Source organism: Suricata suricatta, chromosome X (assembly GCF_006229205.1).
Source record: "Suricata suricatta isolate VVHF042 chromosome X, meerkat_22Aug2017_6uvM2_HiC, whole genome shotgun sequence".
Taxonomy (NCBI): Eukaryota; Metazoa; Chordata; class Mammalia; order Carnivora; family Herpestidae; genus Suricata; species Suricata suricatta.
The window spans coordinates 18,094,292-18,112,345 of record NC_043717.1 but is presented as its reverse complement, the minus strand read 5'-3'; the positions used below and the strand labels follow the sequence as shown (position 1 = coordinate 18,112,345).

At 39.3% G+C, this 18,054-nt stretch overlaps 1 pseudogene; it reads right to left on the bottom strand.

Moving 5' to 3' along the window:
- Window positions 1–10,451: 10,451 nt before the first annotated feature.
- On the bottom strand, window positions 10,452–10,857 carry LOC115284065 (annotated as a pseudogene).
- Between the last annotated feature and the right edge of the window lie 7,197 nt (window positions 10,858–18,054).

Below are 18,054 nucleotides of genomic sequence, written 5' to 3'. Positions count from 1 at the left end.
TCATTTCCCTTGCCTTTGGGGATGTGTCGAGTAGGAAATTGCTGTGGTTGAGGTCAAGGAGGTTGTTTCCTACTTTCTCCTCGAGGGTTTTGATGGTTTCCTGTCTCACATTCAGGTCCTTCAGCCATTTTGAGTTGATTTTTGTGTATTGGTGTAAGAGAGTGGTCTCGTTTCATTCTTCTGCATGTTGCTGTCCAGTTCTCCCAGCACCACCTGCTAAAGAGGCAGTCTTTTTTCCATCACACACTCTTTCCTACTTAGTCAAAAATTAATTGGCCATACATTTGTGGGCCCAGTTCTGGGTTCTCTATTCTATTCCATTGGTCCATGTGTCTGTTTTTGTGCCAATACCATACTGTCTTGATGATGACAGCTTTGTAGTAGAGGCTACAGTCTGGGATTGTGATACCTACCGTTTTGGTTTTCTTCTTCAGTATGACTTTGGCTATTCGGGGTCTTTTGTGGTTCCATACGTATTTGAGGATAGCTTGTTCTAGCTTTGAGAAGAATGCCGGTGCAATTTTGATGGGGATTGCATTGAATGTGTAGATCACTTTGGGTAGTAATAACATTTTCACAATGTTTATTCTTCCGATCCATGAGCATGGAATGTTATTCCATTTCTTTGTGTCTTCTTCAGTTTCTTTTATAAAAGACCTATTTGATGATTTTTAAGGAGCGATTACAATTCCTTCAAGGAAAAAGCAGGGAAAGAGGAGCCAAGCTGGGCTTTCTATTACTAGATGGCAAAATCACCTTAGGAAAAGAGAAGGTGGCTGGTTGGTTACTATGATTAACTCTTGTGTGTGGTATTTCTTATTCATATTTGAGACTGATCACCCTCAGTAGAAAGTGTATACGTTTTTATCAGAAGAAGAAAGACTTCTAGAAAGACTCTGCACTTATTTTTGTCTTTGTCATTGTAGGCAAAATTGTATATGTGAAAGAAATTTTTAAAATGTTACAGGGCATTTAAAATAATAACTTTGATCAGTAAAAAGTTTTCTCTAATTGCATATAGTTTGAACAAAGACCTTGGAACTGAAAGAAAAAGGACAGAGCTTAAGTGAATTTTGAGTTTGCTAATGTTTCAGTGGAATATATACCTATATATAATATATTCTCACTTCTTTGTGAATAAGGGATATATTGTCACTCAGGGTTTTCCCACAGTATTAGCATATCAAAATCTTTAGACCCCAGAAAGTGTTTTAGGAGAAAACAAATATTAGTGTGGTAGCTTCTTATTATAAGTGCTTGAATGAAAGATTTTTCATCTGTAACATTTGGCAGAGACAAGTAGCCAGAAAATAAGTTTGATATGAGAGAATAACTCAACAGCAAGGAGTTCAGTTAAATATAATTTTGATTTCAATCTAAATGACCACTTGTGATACATGGAAAAAGTTATATATAATCTGTGGTATGAGCTAAGACTTGTCAATGAATAATACATGGTACCTTATAAATTTAAAATAAGTATATTTAATAAGAATATAAAATTTATTTTAGAGGAGAGATTAGTACTGTATTAGTATCCTGCACAAAGTGATTTAAAAAAGCCATCTCATGAATAAAGTAATGAAAAGTGAGAGAAAAATTGTAAGCTTTAACCTGGTATGATAATTTTTTTCAAAAATATCAGAAACATTTCAGTTTCTCATATATTTCTCTTAATTATTCACAAACAGAGGACATTTTGAGGCTCATCATACATAGAGATTATCTGAAAGGGGAATTTAATTTTTGCTGAGTAACTCATTTGTTAGTAATTTCTTTTTCTTTTTCTTTTTTTTTTTTTTGAGAGGTTGCTGTGTTCTTGAGTGGAATTGGAGGTCAAAAGTGAACAAGATGGAGCCCCTCAGTCCCACATGAGCTCAGTCCTAGCAGGGGGCATTTTTATAGTTAAAATGGTTAGAACTCAGTGTGATAAAGATAAATACCATGGCTTTCCCACTTAAAAAGCAAAATTAACAAAAGCCATCTCTGCACTCTCCTATACTGTTGGTGGAAATGTAAACTGGTGCAGCCGCTCTGGAAAACAGTGTGGAGATTCCTCAAAAAACTATCAGTAGAACTCTCCTCTGACCCCGCAATAGCACTGCTAGGGATTTACCCAAGGGATACAGAAGTGGTCATGCATAGGGGCACATGTACCCCAATGTTCATAGCCCCACTGTCAACAATAGCCAAATCATAGACCGAGCCTAAATGTCCATCAACTGATGAATGGACAAAGAAGATGTGGTATATGTGTGTGTGTGTGTGTGTGTGTGTGTGTGTGTGTGTGTGTGTGTGAAACCTTCCCTGACTTCTCATCATGCTTAGAGTAGTAATCTCCATTACTTAAAGTTTTTCATTTATTTGTTGCTGTCTTCACTAGGCTATGAATCCAGGAGGGCAAAAATCGTATTTTTTTAAACACATTGTTTGGCATGCAGTAGGAGCTTAATAAATGCTTGCTGAATGAGTAAATGAGTGTGATAATGGAGTATACAGAAGGGTTAGGATGACTTCTGTCAAGCTTTGTACCCAAGAGCGTGCAGCAGACACCGGCACTACTCAAAGTTCTCTGTCAGTTGGGTATCAGGATAATGGATTTGGCATCGCTCTTTGGTAATAGGTGTCAAAAACCAAAGGGCCTGACGTTTTTCCCTGCTTGCAAGCTAACAGCTGAGCCAGCCATAGTTTCATGGATGCTGAAAGGAATAGCAAGTTCCTCAGCCAGAGATGAAGGACCTCATTACTCATGATACACTTGTCAGCATCTGCTTCGTATTTGTGCTAGTTCCTTCCAGTCTTGTGGAGGTGACGCAGAGGTGGGCCTGGGTGGTTGTTGCACACGCTGTACGTTTATAGCCCAGATTGGGAGCTCTACACATCGGAAATGCAATCTTTTAAAGGGGACTGTTGGCAAACCTGCCCAGCCTTTGCTCCAGAGGGATAAGTTACATTTATTACCCTGAAGAGCAGACACATCTGCCTTTTGCTCTGGTTGGAAACACTGTCTCCATCTGCCAAGGCTGTTTGCTTTCTAGGTCCAGGGTTAGAGTAAGGCAAGTGCAGAGCCTAAGCACAACGTTTAAGGAGATGGTCACTCTCCAGTGCTGGCCCTGCACTTGCACAGCCCTTGGGGTGAGTGTCTCTCTCAGTTTGAACCCTAGGTGCCACATTTGCCTCTTTCTAGTCCTGGTTCTGTGATCCACAAATAGCCTTGAAGAGGTACTCTGGAACAAAAGCTATAAATTCCTCTGGCAGAATGTGAGATACACATGGAGAATTGTTTCCCAGCCATAAGTAATTCCCTAGTTATAAATACATGATGTGAAGTGTCTCTCACCTCTGTACTTGTTAACAAGGCCTCTGATGCTAATACCTTGGAAATGGCTGAGAAAACACTTAGTTTTCAAAGGTATTTTAAGTTCCCATAGGACCCAGCCATAATCATCTAAGAGAAATGAGAGTATATGTCTAGGGTGCCTGGGTGGCTCATTTGGTTATGTGTCTGACTTTTGATTTTGGCTCACAGTTCTTGAGATCAAGCCCTGTGTCAGGCTCACTGCTGGGCATGGTGCCTGCTTCAGATTCTCTCTCCCCCTCTCCCCCTCCCCACTCGTGTGTGTACACACTCTCTCTCAGAAAAGAAAGCATATGTCCATACAAAGACTTGTATTTGAATGTTTATAGCAACTGTTTTTGCTGCTAGTTAAAACCCAAATATCCATCCAACAGGTGAATGGATAAGAAAAAAATATGGCATGTCCATATAATACTCAGCAACTTAAAGGAATAGTCTATTGATATATTTTAAATAACAGAGTGAATGGATATCAACATGATTATACTGATGGAAAGAATCCAAAAAAATCTATCTTTATCCTTCCATATGTATGATTCCATTTACGTAAATAGAAACTTCTATATAGTGACAGAAAGGTCAATAGAAAAAGAAAGGAAATATTTAGAAGTTTTGAAAGTGTTGATTGTCTTGTTGATGAATTCATGAGTGTATACACATCAGAATTTTTCATGTTGTTCACTCAAAACATGGGCGGGTTATTGTGTGTCAACCATACCTAAGTGAATCTGTTCTTTAAAAGGATATTTTAGGTTCAGAAATAAAGGAAGATGCTTGACTTGCCACCAGGTTCAGAGGAGAGTTATTTTATCTGATACCTGATGGTGTCTTACATGTAGTATGAATTTTCTCAACTTGCATTTGGAGTGAAATTTTTCAGAATTGAAGGTAATACATAAACAAAAAAGACAGGAGCACATGAGACCCATAATGCATAGCTGATGAGAATCAGCACAGATTGCTTTTCTCCTAATATGTACCTGAGATCACTGTCTGAAAAAACAGGCCCTGGGGTGAGGTGTAGATCACTAAGGCAGTATGGGGCAATTAGGAGAGAGGAAGTCTAAGTTGGAGCTTATGATCACAGAAAAATGCGTGTGTTCTAGAAAGTAGTAGAGAGGAGGTGGAGATGGAGATGTGTTATGATAGCTCATGGAAATAAGTTGTTTCAGGACATAGGCATCTGATGATTATTTCATGGATGAATGGATAAGTGGATGAATATTGCCTTGGGCTGAGGAGATGCTCTTCTCTTTGCATACTTATATAAGTAGATTGGTTGGATTTTCTAGTGAAAGTAAATTCTAACTTTCAGACAAGTGACTAACCAAATATTACTTATGTACCAGCCTGTTGGCATACTAGAGACTATTTCCTGTTAATGATATTAAACATGTATTATGCTATGTTCTAAGACTTGTACTATTTGGAACCATGGGAATCCATCCATAGAAAATGGTCACTCTTGTTAAATGTTAAAAAGCAGTCAATGAAGCAACATTGAGATCTAAAAAACTAAGCTGGGTTTTTGGAAGACCAACTTTCAACTGCCTTTCAGAAAAGGGAAGAGTTCACTTTGGGTTGAACTTCTTGGAGGAAGTAGGATATGAGCTCAGTGTTGGAGGATAGATTGTAATTGGATTGACAGAAGAGGAGGAGGAGGGCATTCCAGGAACAAAGACTTGGGAGGCGAGCAGTCTGACTTGAGTTGAGAGAGCTTGTTTGTAAAGGACAGGTGGGGATATGGGGACCAAGTTAGTAAGGATATGGAAAGCCAGGCTGAAGAGTTTAGATGTTACCAATAGATGACCAAGAGCCTGTATAGTAACACAGAAATGACTTTAACAAAAAAGATTTTCTTTACCTATAGAAGATGCCTGGTGATACAATCAGGGAACCAGTCCTGAGCATGCTGGCCTTCTGTTCTCAAGGTTGCCATGTCATAGTCATAAGACGGCTACTATAGCTTTAGGCTTCACTTCTACATTCATGCTGGGAAAAAGGGGAATATGGTTTACCTGCCAGCTCTCCTTTCCTACCTGTATTTTTCTAAAGGGATCAAAAGCCTCTGCAATCGAGATGTCAAGGTAGAAGGTGATTATTAATAACTAATGGGTTAGTTAATAAACATGTGTTCCAGAGCCATTGTGGTTCTTTTTTTTTGTGACTTACTTGGTGCTTTAAGGATTACCAGAAACCCCCTTTGTAATGCAAGAGCCTGTCTTATCAGCTTTGAGCTTTTGCTGGAAGGTAGAGCACTGAGGAATGTGGTGCGTGGTGGAGAAGTGGAGCAGGTACTCAATACATGTGCGTTTGGAAAGTAAATGAACTTACAGGAGACCCAATCAGTCCGGTTCCCAGTCCTGACTACTCTACCAGCTGTGTGAGCACAGGCATGTCACTGAAACCCTCAATGGTGCTTTGTGGAATGAAGGGAACCACTTGAGGAATTGTTGGGTAGATTCAATATGGTATTGTGTGTAAACCCTCAGCTCTGTGCACAGCATGCAGCAGAGACACAGTCACATGCCTTTGTCCTGATCATTGTGGTTCTTGAGCAGGAAAATGGCCTATTGAAAAACCTACCTAAGATTGTTCTCCAAAAAACTTATAAATAGAGAAAAAGAGCTGGGATGATCTGGATTATCATTCATATAGTATTTACCCTTTTCACCTTGCCATTGTGAGCATAAATTTCTCTACCTCACTGATAGGGGGTTTGCCCATGTGATTGTCTTTGACCAATGGAATGTGGGTGAAAATGATAGCACACTAGTTTTGAGCTTAAGCCTTAAGAAGCCTCTCATGTTTCTGCTTATCTTTATTTTGCCACTGCCCTACAAACATGCCTCCCTAAGAGCCCACTGGTCACTGTGAGGGGTTTGTAGAGTCATCTTGGTCAACCCACAGACCTGCAGTGTGAAGTAGAGCTGCTCTAGCTCATCCGTAGAACTAGGAGAATAAATAGAAAAGGTCATTCTCTGTTCTACTGAGATTTTGTGGTCTCTTGTTACACAGGAATAGTGATGGGTATAATTAATAGTCCTTATATTGTGGTAATCTGAAGGAAATCTGTTACTTAACATTCAAAATAATATTGTCTTAAGGCATTTGTACAGTGCTCACACACAAATGACAATTGGCATAGTTTTCTCAAATAGGAAAGTAGACTAAGTATTATTATGTCCATTTTACAGACTAGAAATAGAATCAGAGAGGTAAAATGATCTCCTTAAGCCCAGTTGGCTAGTATTTGTGAGGCCACTATTCTTTTTGGCTCAGAGCACATCATTTTTTTTCCACAAAAAAATCATTTACTTTAGTCTTATGTCTACGTAAGTTTTGCTGTGGTTCATAATAACATTTCACATTCTAGCCTGGGACCATGGTGTCTGTAACATCACAGACATTTTGTTGTTGAATGAATAAATTTAGGAATGAATGAATGGAATAAGTACTCAAGGAATATATCTGTGTTAGAGGCCAAAATCTTCCTAGTCTTTTCAAGTGTCAAAAGAGTAGACCCTTCCATTGTCCTACCCTTTCCACTTGTACTCTGTCAATCAAAATCCATTCTACTTCATGAAGGTGAAACTCAGCAAGCTGGTTCTCACCTATGCCCTTATCAGAGCTTTGGGGAAGCAAAGAGATTTTATTTGTCAGAATATAGGGGCAGACACAGTTTTACTTGCGTAGAAAGAACTCAATATATGCCTTTTGTGCTATTGTTTGTAGTTTATGTTGTTTGCATCACTCTGGCATCCAGGCAGACAGGAACAGTGAAATGCTGGAGATTGCCTAAATCATGTACATCAGCCTGTTAACATAACAGGCAATAGTGAGATAAAAAACAAGGGAATGAAGACAGGCAATGTTGGGGCAGACAAATGGAGCGGGGTTGGACAGGGGGGAAGACAAAGTAAAAATCCCCTTTCTGGGGCAAGATCTCAATAGAAATAGGGCACACACCACTTAAAGCATCATTTGTAGTCGTCAGTTCTACCCTTTAAATTCTAAATAAATCATTTAAAATCATGACCATAAATTCACATTAAAATAAATATTAAATAATAAATAAAGTGTTAATAAATTTATCATCAATGTTACTACTTAAATCCTAATTAAGTTAGATCAGCAAAATTTTCTGTGTATCTTCTCAGTGTGCTGAAAGCCCACCCAGGTATGGACAAGGAGGCCAAAACAAATTTGGTTGGGGTTGGTCCCTGGGGGTAACATTGTAATGAGGTGTAGGGGCCAGGTGGTTTGGGGAATCTCTGAATACAAAGGCAAAGGGGCTTCTGTAGCTCCCCATTATTACTGGATAAGGCTAAATTCTTTGGCATGGTTCTCATGATATTTTTTATAATCTCCCTTTTGGGCAATCCTGTCATACTATGGGCCAACACTCTAAGAACAAACTTGGAAATATTTTTTTGAAACATTTATTTAATGACTGCAGTTAATGCAGCTTTGACATAATAAAATTTCCCATTTGCAAATGGGATAAATTATCCTAACTCTTTACTTCCTCGTAAGAGATTTGTAAACCTGTGCACTTGCTTTGTGGTACCTCCACTTAGAGGAAGCAGTTCATTTCACCCTCCATTGATGGAAGGTTTGGCCATGTGTCTTGGTTTGGACAATGGAATATCACTTAATGGATGAGTAAAAGGTTTAAGTGTGCTCAGATGGTTTGGCTTGGTCTCTTGAAATTCTGCCATCTACTGTGAGAAGAACATATCCCAAGTGGCTCCTGGCCCCAGAATGTTCAAGACATCTGTTACACACATGAACTTGTTATAAAGCTAGGAGTCTAGCCTGGCTCTGCCAAACCTAGTCAAGAAATGTAGCCTACTGACAAACCCATGGGCAAGAAAAATTTTGTGCTTGTGGGCTGACTAAAATTGAGGAATGGTCATGGTATAATGTAATTCTAAACCATGGGAATTTTGCCTAGTAATTTGGATAGCAGGTCCAACATCAAGAAGTGTGGAAGCAGAATGTGTTTAGGAAAAAGTATTAAACATATGCTGAGATACAATTAAGTTTTTTTCCTACTTGATTATTAACCCCCAAATACTTTAATTTTTTAAAATTTAGGATATTTATTTCCTTTATCATTTAAAATACGTATTTCATGTATCTTTTAAAATTTAAATCCAACATAGTTAACATATAGTGTGCTTTATTTTTAACTGATTTTTTTTTATCCATAGACTCTAACCAAAGATTTACCTTTTAAAATCAGGTTGAATACTATTTTGATGCCAAATGCATTGGGCATGACCTGACCTCAGCTTAGGAGTGACTTGAGGTTTTTTCCCTCCTAGATACTTTTGAAATTGTTTCTCTTTGGCTCAAAGCAAGAGGGAGAAGTAATGTGTTTTCCCAAGGAAACACTTGAGATCACCACGCTTGGCATTGAGTGCTGTCTTGATCATGGTTTATCAGTCTGAACTTGGTGTCCCCGTCTACGAAACGAGGGCTTTAATAAATTCCATTTGGTAGAGTAGTTGTGAGGATCAAGTGCAATAATGTGTGTGAAAGCATGCTGTAAAGTGCTTGAAAATTATAAAAATACTGTTTCTGGCTCAAATATTGCTTCTAAGAGAAAGAAAAAATATTGAACTGTTTCATTGTCTGAAAGGGCTATATGTTTCTGGGGTTAGATTTCTTTGAATTAGACAAAACTGTTCTTTTTGTCTTTTGATTTCGATTTGGTACTTTATCCTTCCCTGCCCTAGTACTTGACTGCAAGGAGATGAGCTTGCTCCCTTCTTGTCTCTGTCCATGATGGGAATTGTTATCTCCTGCTTCAGTAACGAGGAGTGAGATTACTTATTCAGTCTGTCTTTTGTTAGCTTTATCAATCTTCAGATTCAGCTGGCTTATAGCTAGTTCAATAGCATCAATAGAATGTAGTATTTTAATTAACAAATCAAACAAAAAATGGCTTAATTACAGGTAATGTGTTACCAAAATGAGTTTTAAAGTCTGTGAGTTTTACAGTTCGGTCTTGGCTGCTTTACTTCCAACCTTCTCCTAAACCTTCCTTACCTTTTTGCCTCACTTGTATAATAGTGATAATTTCTGCTTCCTGGGGCTAATTGAAGGATTCAGTGAGATCTCTGAGTTGACTACTCTTTATTTTTGAACTTTGAGCAGAGAAATCCCATAGATGCTATAAATTATTGTCTTCAAATTAGTGCCTCTTAATTTTTTTCTTGACTTGCACTTGCTTATGGTCCAAAATGCATTTTGGGTATATTTTTGAAAATGTCATTATGGGCTTCTTTACAGTAGTCACACTTGAATTTATTCTCAGAGAAGTGAAGCATAAAAGTCATGTGGGAATGTTAAATACATTTACCTGGCCCTCTAATGTAATCAACCCATAAATGCAAAGAACTGATTTAACAAAATGCACTGTATTTGAGTCCATATCCCTCTCCTCCTCATTAGCCAGTGGCAAGTTTCCTTAGACCTTCTTCTCAAGGACAAAAAATAAAATTTATTCACCTGGGAAAAACAATATTTTGGACTACCTGATTAAATCTCTCAGTTTAACATAACATCCTTTTTTAAAAAAGTTTATTTTGAGAGAGAGAGAGAGAGAGGGAGAGAGAATGTGTGTGTGTGTGTGTGTGTGTGTGTGTGTGTGTGTGTGTGTGAGCATAAGCATGGGAGTGGCAGAGAGAATCCCAAGCAGGCTTTGCACTGTCAGCTTAGAACCCAGTGCCGGGCCGGAACTCATGAACCATGAGATCATAATCTGAGCCAAAACCAGGAGTCATATGCTTAACTGACTGAGCCACCTACGTGTCCCAACATAACAACCTTGAAGTCATACTTGCAATGGAGAGAACATACCTCATTTTGTTTTCTTTACTAACATAAGCAAGACCCCCAAATTAAGGCAATATCTTTTTTTTTTTTTTTTTTTGGTTTTGAACCTTTAATGAGAAGAAAAAAAAATATATCGAGCTCAAGAACACTGTGTTTCGTACATCACTGGGTCAAGGGTTGGGGAGACACATGACCTTGAAAACAGGGATATACCTAAGCAAAATATACACGGTTACAGAACGAAAAGCTGGTGACTGGCAAATTAAGTCTCGGTTTCCTCATCGCTCAGCAGCATGTTGGGGATCCCATGACTGATGGGAAACAGACGTCCAGACTCTGGGCACTGCAGGGTGCCCTCCAACACATCCGCCTCCAGCAGCACGTGGTGCATCTTCTTCAGAAACTTCTCGTCATGCTCATACCCTTCAATTGGCTCTTTGGGTACCTCGACCAGGTGCAGGGTATCCGCCGCCTCCAGAAGCGCCGCCCACTCCACCTTGGGTATCATACGCGCTACGAATTCGGGGTTGAACTCCACAGGGTTGATGCGGACCTCGGTGGCCTGGAGGCGCAGAGGGAAGCCACGGGGTCCCACCCCCCGCACATGCGAGCTCAGCAGATTGTGAGTGAGCAGCTTCATGTCGCCAAATCGGGTTAAGGCAATATCTTATTTTTAGAGAGGAAAACTTAAATCCAAAGTGTATTTCATTGTTCAAGGAGTTATGAAAAGGCTGATAAATCTATCATTATAAATCTCAGATTTCATATGAATTAAAAACAAAACAAAACATCCACCCTTCTTTGAAAGAAATAGGACAGTGTGCCTAGCACAGTTTCTGGAATCTAACAGATACTCTACTGATATGTTAGGTCCATGTAATGGTCGCAGTTATTCATGCTAAGACTTGTATTTATTTGCATACATCCATTGTTCTAAATTGCAAAGATTGGGATTATAGAGCCTCTTGATGGAAGTCCAAGGACAATATGGGTGAGTTGGTTAGACTATTGATTAACGTACCAGGTCTACTTAGAGTATCATTTTGAAGTCTGCCTTAAGAAAGGCCATGCCTTCTCCACCTTGAAGCCTCCCCCACTGTGGTCCTGCGGTACATTTGGTTGTACTTCTATACACTGTCACAACCTAGTACTCTGTTGTCAGTACTAATTACGCCACCCCCTCTCATTAGTCTGGAATCTCCTCCAGGAAGGCCACTAGCTTTGTTCATCAGTGTTTGCACAGCACTTAACACATGGCAGGCACAGAGTAGTCAGTATTTGAATTTGGTTTGTTGAGTGGATAAATAGATGAAGGCACAGACCTCAAGAGGTTTGAAGCTTCATTGCTTTTCACTGGATTCCTTGGACTTCCTCACATTGTCTGGACTAACGTGCTGGCATCTGGACACCATTAAAAAGTGGAGCAGAAGGGGGCACCTGGGTGGCTCATTTGGTTGAGCATCTGACTCTTGGTTTTGGATCAGGTCATGATCTCATGGTGGTCCGTGTGTTCGAGCTCTATGTTGTCAGGCTTTGTGCTGACAGTGCGGAGCCTGCTTGGGATTCTCTCCCTCCCTCCCTACCCTTCCCCTGCTCACTCTTGCCTGTGCTGTCTTTCAAAATAAATAAATAAACTTTAAAAATGTGCAGCAGAAGGAAAAGGTTCAAGGAGCCAGGGTTTTCCCACCCCTCGCTACATGAGGAAAGGCATTTTAAACCTATCAGTTCTCTTCTCCTTCCTATATTGCTCACCCAAGGAAGGTTTAAGAGTGGGGTCACACCTGCTGAGGAGAGATACTGGTAATTTCTGCCCTAGAATGGGGGCCGCATAGGAGCCGAACCTGGATCAGAATATAAAATGAGAAGTTCTTCACATTCTCTCAAAGTGTTTTTCCCCCATTTGAAGTTATTGTCAATCAAAGAATGCATTCCAAGGTCATAATAAAATAATCCAGGGATTTTTCACTCCACTGTTCCCTGATTACTGCAGTCAATCAAGAATTCATTTTATGTTATTTCAACATGTTACTTGGTTTACTCAGCTGCATACCTAACAGGGTCTTTGATTAAACACATGGTGTGGGATTCAGAGTATCATCTTAATCACTTCAGAAACAGATTGTCCCTTTGCAAATGACCCTCTAACCACCCCCCAACCCCGCCCCCTGCCCAGAAGCACTTCTTATTTGAAAGAGTGAAGCCCAGCTTTATAGGAAAAGAAACATTTCCATTCTCGTTGCTCATATTGTCCATTTTCCAGTTATGTTTTTCTTGGTACAGAACAGTTGCCAGAAGGTGAATTCAGGGCCCTTCCACATACATTTTCAAGGTTTTTGTTATTGTTGTTCCACAGTGATTCATTTATTATTTTTATGGTAAGCTGGGGAGAGTGGTAGTGATTGCAGCTGTTACCCTCTGTTCTTGGAGTCGGCAGCACAGACTCACTGGGGATCACCTGCCCTGTTTACCCTCAAGCCAGCAGTTGGAGAAAACCAATTTTACTATTAGAGCTATTCGGCTGCAATTAACAGGGCACCTGAGAATTTGCAAACTCTTCACTCCATTAGTTGGTGAGCGTTTGTGACTGCAAAGAAAGGTTGCATGTCTCTTTTTAATTATTTAACTTCGATTTATTTTACAATGGGATTGGCTGGATTATTTCCAACTTTCATGTAGCTCTAGAATCCCAATGACCTTACCTTATGGAATGTCCTGGGTTTTATTTGAGTGGCTAACAACAATGGCATTGCCAAGCCTGCATTTACTGTGTTTCTTTTCACATCATCCTATATTTTTCGCTGTGGACTTTTGACACCCAGTTATAAGAGATGTGACAAAATGCTGATAGAATGAAAGTCTTTGATTAATGGTATCCGCACTTGTATCACTTATTTATCACCACAGTAATGCTGTAGAACAAATGCCCTTTGTGATGTACAACAATGTCCATTTATTTGTGTGATCCAGGCAGGGCTCACCCTTGCGGCTGCGTTCGGCTGCTGGGTTACTGAGGCACCTCCCTTGATACTAGCTGGCCTTGCTCTCATAACATGTCTCTCAGCGTGCTAGCTGTCAGCTGAGCCAGGATGGCCTTGCTGTGGGTCTCTCACTCTCTGGCAGACTAGCCCAAGAAGGTCCTCACAGCAGTGGTGGAGGACAGGAGCATGCAAGCCAACGCGCACAAGCACTTGTCACAGTCTCTACTTGCATCAGCTTTGCTCCTATCCTGTAGGTCAAAGCACGTCCAAGTGCATGGGAATCCATGGACACAGCAAATCATAGGGCAGAGGGCATGGAAATAGGACAGAGCAGAGAACTGCAGCTGATGTCTGCAGGCTACTAGAGAACCTTCCATTCTCAGCCTGTGGGAAGCCACTTTCTACCTTCCATCTATCACGCATGTTTCCCCCTTGTCCTCCCCTTATAGATCCAGTAGTTTGCCCCTCTTTTGGTCATGGGCCCGTTTCCCTTGTTTCCTTTGCCCACTTTCCTTCTCTTTGTGACCCTTTCCCTAGCTTCCTTTCTTTTAAGTCATTACCTCCTTTTCTTGTTTCTCACCTCCCTACCCTCTCTCCTTCTTTCCTAAGGAGAAAGTAAAAACCTAAAATTTTCCTGCACATGGGTAACTGTTTGAAAGGAATACTTTTCTTTTCGTCCCTGGAGCTCTCATTACTGATTAACTCCTTAGAAAAGGAAATGCTGAAACCTCTCTTTCTCCAGAAACTTACCCATGTGGGTGGTTCTGGTGTGGGCAGGAAGAGATAGTCAGACTTAAGTTGTCCTGAGAGGAAAAAAAAATCTTCATGAACCAAACACAGAAGCAAAACCTAAATAGATTTCCCATCGTTTTTTTTGAAGTTTTCTCCCAAATTTACCAACTGGAAATTTGAACTGGGCTTTTCGTTTTAATTAAGGGTTTAGAATAGATGTAGATGCAGGTGGTATTTTGGTTGGGAGTATGTGGTGATAATCATTGTTGCCATAGCTACCCGAAAAGTATTCCACAGAATATCACTTCATGTTACAACTTGAAATAATAAGGGCTGTAAAAGTTCTATGCTTCTCATATAGATTTGATTTAAAGGAAAAAAAGAGTCTGCTATATTCAGGGTGGAATCTGTTTCTTAATCTGTCCCTGAATATAAGGCTCCGTGTTCAAAACCGGTCACTTCAGGGGTAAGTACATTTTGATAGGTTTAAACTGAGTTCAGCTAGCTACTTCCACAGACTTGGCTTTCAGTATACTAATTGGATAACAACTTAGCAAAGTGAGATATTAAGGTGACTTATTATGGTAAACACTGACGTTTCAGGCTTCTAATTGGTGTGAGGGAAACGAGCCCTGCTTGTATATAAAGCTCATACAATGTGCCAATCCTTGATTCAGAAAAAACAGTAACACAGAAATTATGTTAAAGCTTCATATACAATACACTGTGCTTCAAGAAAGCTCAAAGGCATTTTCTCAAATTCTGCTTCCATTAATCTGCCTTGGGACAGCCTGGCTGGTTTCCATGTGGTTAATTCAATGCACACTAGTAACTGTACTTCTCAAAACATATTCCATTTAAGAGAGTGGGGACTTTGATGTGATTCCCTAGCTCTCTGACTCAAGCCTACTTTTCTGCAAATAAGACTTAGATTTATTTTCTGCCTGCCTGCCTGTTTCAGTAGATCATTTGCTTATCAGTTAAACTCTTAGAGCCTAAATTTGCTCATCTATTAAAGTGAGACTATAATACCCTCTTCCCAGTGTTGAGAGGGTTGATGGTCAGTGTAGGTGAAGGCAAGCAATGAGGTCTTAAGTGCCAGGCAAATAAAAGGTCTCACAAACACAAATGTTCTGATAAGCTTTGGGGAAACTAAGATTTCCCCCAAAGAACTTTGGTCAATGGTAGGAATGCTGGGTGAAGGCCGCATTATTAGATGCAATGAAGGATAGTGAGATTTAATTTGTTTTCCATTTTCATGGCAGGGATTTCAGGGCCTTCACAGGTAGGTGTAGTCTTCAATAAGATCTAATTTTCACATATTCTAAGCCAGCTCAAAACTTTAGGGTCAAGGAAATTGAAGCTGCTTGATTAAGAATCTGAGGCTGCACCATCTGAAGGGTTGTGTCTTTTTTAAGTTATTTTTTTGAGATATGATTGATAAACAATGTTGCATTAATTTCAAATATACAACATTAATGACTTGATACTTGTATAAGTCGCAAAATTATGAACACAGAAAGTCCAGTTAACATTATCCATTGTCATACATAGTTATTTTTTTCTTGTGATGAGAACTTTCAAGATCTATTTTAGCAACTTTCACATATACTCAGAGAATATTATTATCTATAATCACCAAGCTGTGCATTACTTCCCAAGGCTTCATTATTTTACAACTAGAAGTTTGTACCTTTTGACCTCCTTTACCTATTTCACCTGCTCCCCACCCCCACATCTGACAACTCACAGTCTGTTCTCTGTATCTGACTTTGTGTTGTTGTTGTTTGATTCTATCTGTAAGTGAGATCATATGGAATTTGTCTTTCTCTGATTTATTTCATTAAGGGTGATGCCCTCAAGGCTCATCCGTGTCATTGCAAATGTCAGGAGTTCGTTCATTTTTATGGTTGAATAATATTCCATTGCATGTATTGTATCACATTTTCTTTATCCTTTCAACCTGCAAGGACCCTTGGGTTGCTTCCATATCTTGGCTGTTGTCAATACTGTTGCAAAACATGGCACATAAATCTTTTCAAGTTAGTGTTTTTCTTTCCTTTGGATAAATATCCAGATGTGGAATTGCTGGATTATATGGTAGTTCTACTTTTTAAAAAATGTTTATTTATTTTTGAGAGAGCTGTGTCAGCACGTTCTAGAAGGCTTCTGGTGGAGTCAATTGGGTTTTCCATGTAGAGTATCATGTCATCTGCAAAAAGTGAAAGTTTGACTTCTTCTTTGCCAATTCTGATGCCTTTTATCTCCTTTTGTTTTCTGATTGCTAGTCCCTCATTTAAAAACCCCTTAAAAGGCATCCAAATCAGAAAAGACCTAAAACTGTCACTATTTGCAGATAACATGATGTTATATACAGAAAATCCTTGAGACCCCACCAACAAGCCTGTTAGAATACATCAACTGAGTAGAGTTATAGGATATAAAATCAATATACAAAATTCTCTTCCATTTCCATATGCTAATAATGAACTGTCAGAAAGATATTAACAATCCCATTTATAAATGCATCAAGAACAGCAATATTTAGGAATAAATGTAACCAAATAGGTGAAAGATCTATACACTACACCATACCCATTAACTGGAATAGTATTGTTAAGATATCCATACTACCCAAAGTCACCTACAAATTCCAGGCAATCCCTATCAAAATCCCAAGGATATTTTGCACAGAATTAGAACAAACAATCCTAAAATTTGTATGAAACCACAAAAGACATTTAACAGCCAAAGCAATCTTGAGAAAGAAAAACAAACCTGGAGACATCACACTTCCTGATCTCCAACTTTATTACAGGACTATAGTAATCAAAAGTTATAATATTAGCATAAAAATAGACATATGCATCAAGGGAACAGAACAGAGAGCCTAGAAATAGACCCACACATAAATGGTGGGTTTAATTAATTTATGACAAAGGAGCCAAGAAATATAATGGGGAAAGGACAGTTTCTCCAATAAATGCTACTGAGAAACCTGCACAGCCACATGCTGAAGAATCAAACTGGACCACTATCTTACACCACTCACAAAAACGAACTCATAAGGAAATAAAGACTTGAATACAAGACCTAAAAGCATTAAATTCCTTGAAGAAAACAATTCCTTGAGAAGCTCCTCCACGGAAGTCTTGGCAATTAATTTTTCTATTTGACACCAAAAGCACAAGTAACACAAGCAAAAATAACAAGTAGAAATAGAGCAAACTAAAATGCTTGGGTACAGCAGCAAAATGAAAAGGTAACCTGCTGAAAGGGAGAAAATACTTGTGAGTCAGATATCTGATTAGAGGTCAATAACCAAAATGTTTAAACAGCTCTCACAACTGAATAGCAAAAAATCCATCTGCTTAAAAACATGGGCAGGAACACACTAGACATGTTTCTGAAGATGACACACAGATGGCCAAAAGATTGATAAAAAGGTGCTCAACGTCACTAATCAGAAAAATGCAAATCAAAACCACAAAAAACCCCGAATAGCCGAAGTAATATTGAAGAAGAAAACCAAAACGGAGGCATCACAACCCCAGACATTAGCCTCTACTACAAAGCTGTCATCATCAAGACAGTATGGTATTGGCACAAAAACAGACACATGGACCAATGGAATAGAATAGAGAACCCAGAACTGGGCCCACAAATGTATGGCCAATTAATTTTTGACTAAGTAGGAAAGAGTATGTGATGGAAAAAAGACTGCCTCTTTAGCAGGTGGTGCAGGGAGAACTGGCCAGCAACATGCAGAAGAATGAAATGAGACCACTTTCTTACACCATACACAAAAATTAACTCAAAATGGCTGAAGGACCTGAATGTAAGACAGGAAACCATCAAAACGCTCGAGGAGAAAGTAGGAAAAAACCTCCTAGACCTCCACCACAGCAATTTCCTACTCGACACATCCCCAAAGGCAAGGGAAATGAAAGCAAAACTGAACTATTGGGACCTCATCAAGATAAAAGGCTTTTGCACTGCAAAGGAAACAATCAAGAAAACTAATAGGCAACCGACAGAATGGGAAAAGATAGTTGCAAACGACATATCAGATAAAGGACTAGTATCTAAAATCTACAAGGAACTCACCAAACTTCCCACCCACAAAACAAATAACCCAAT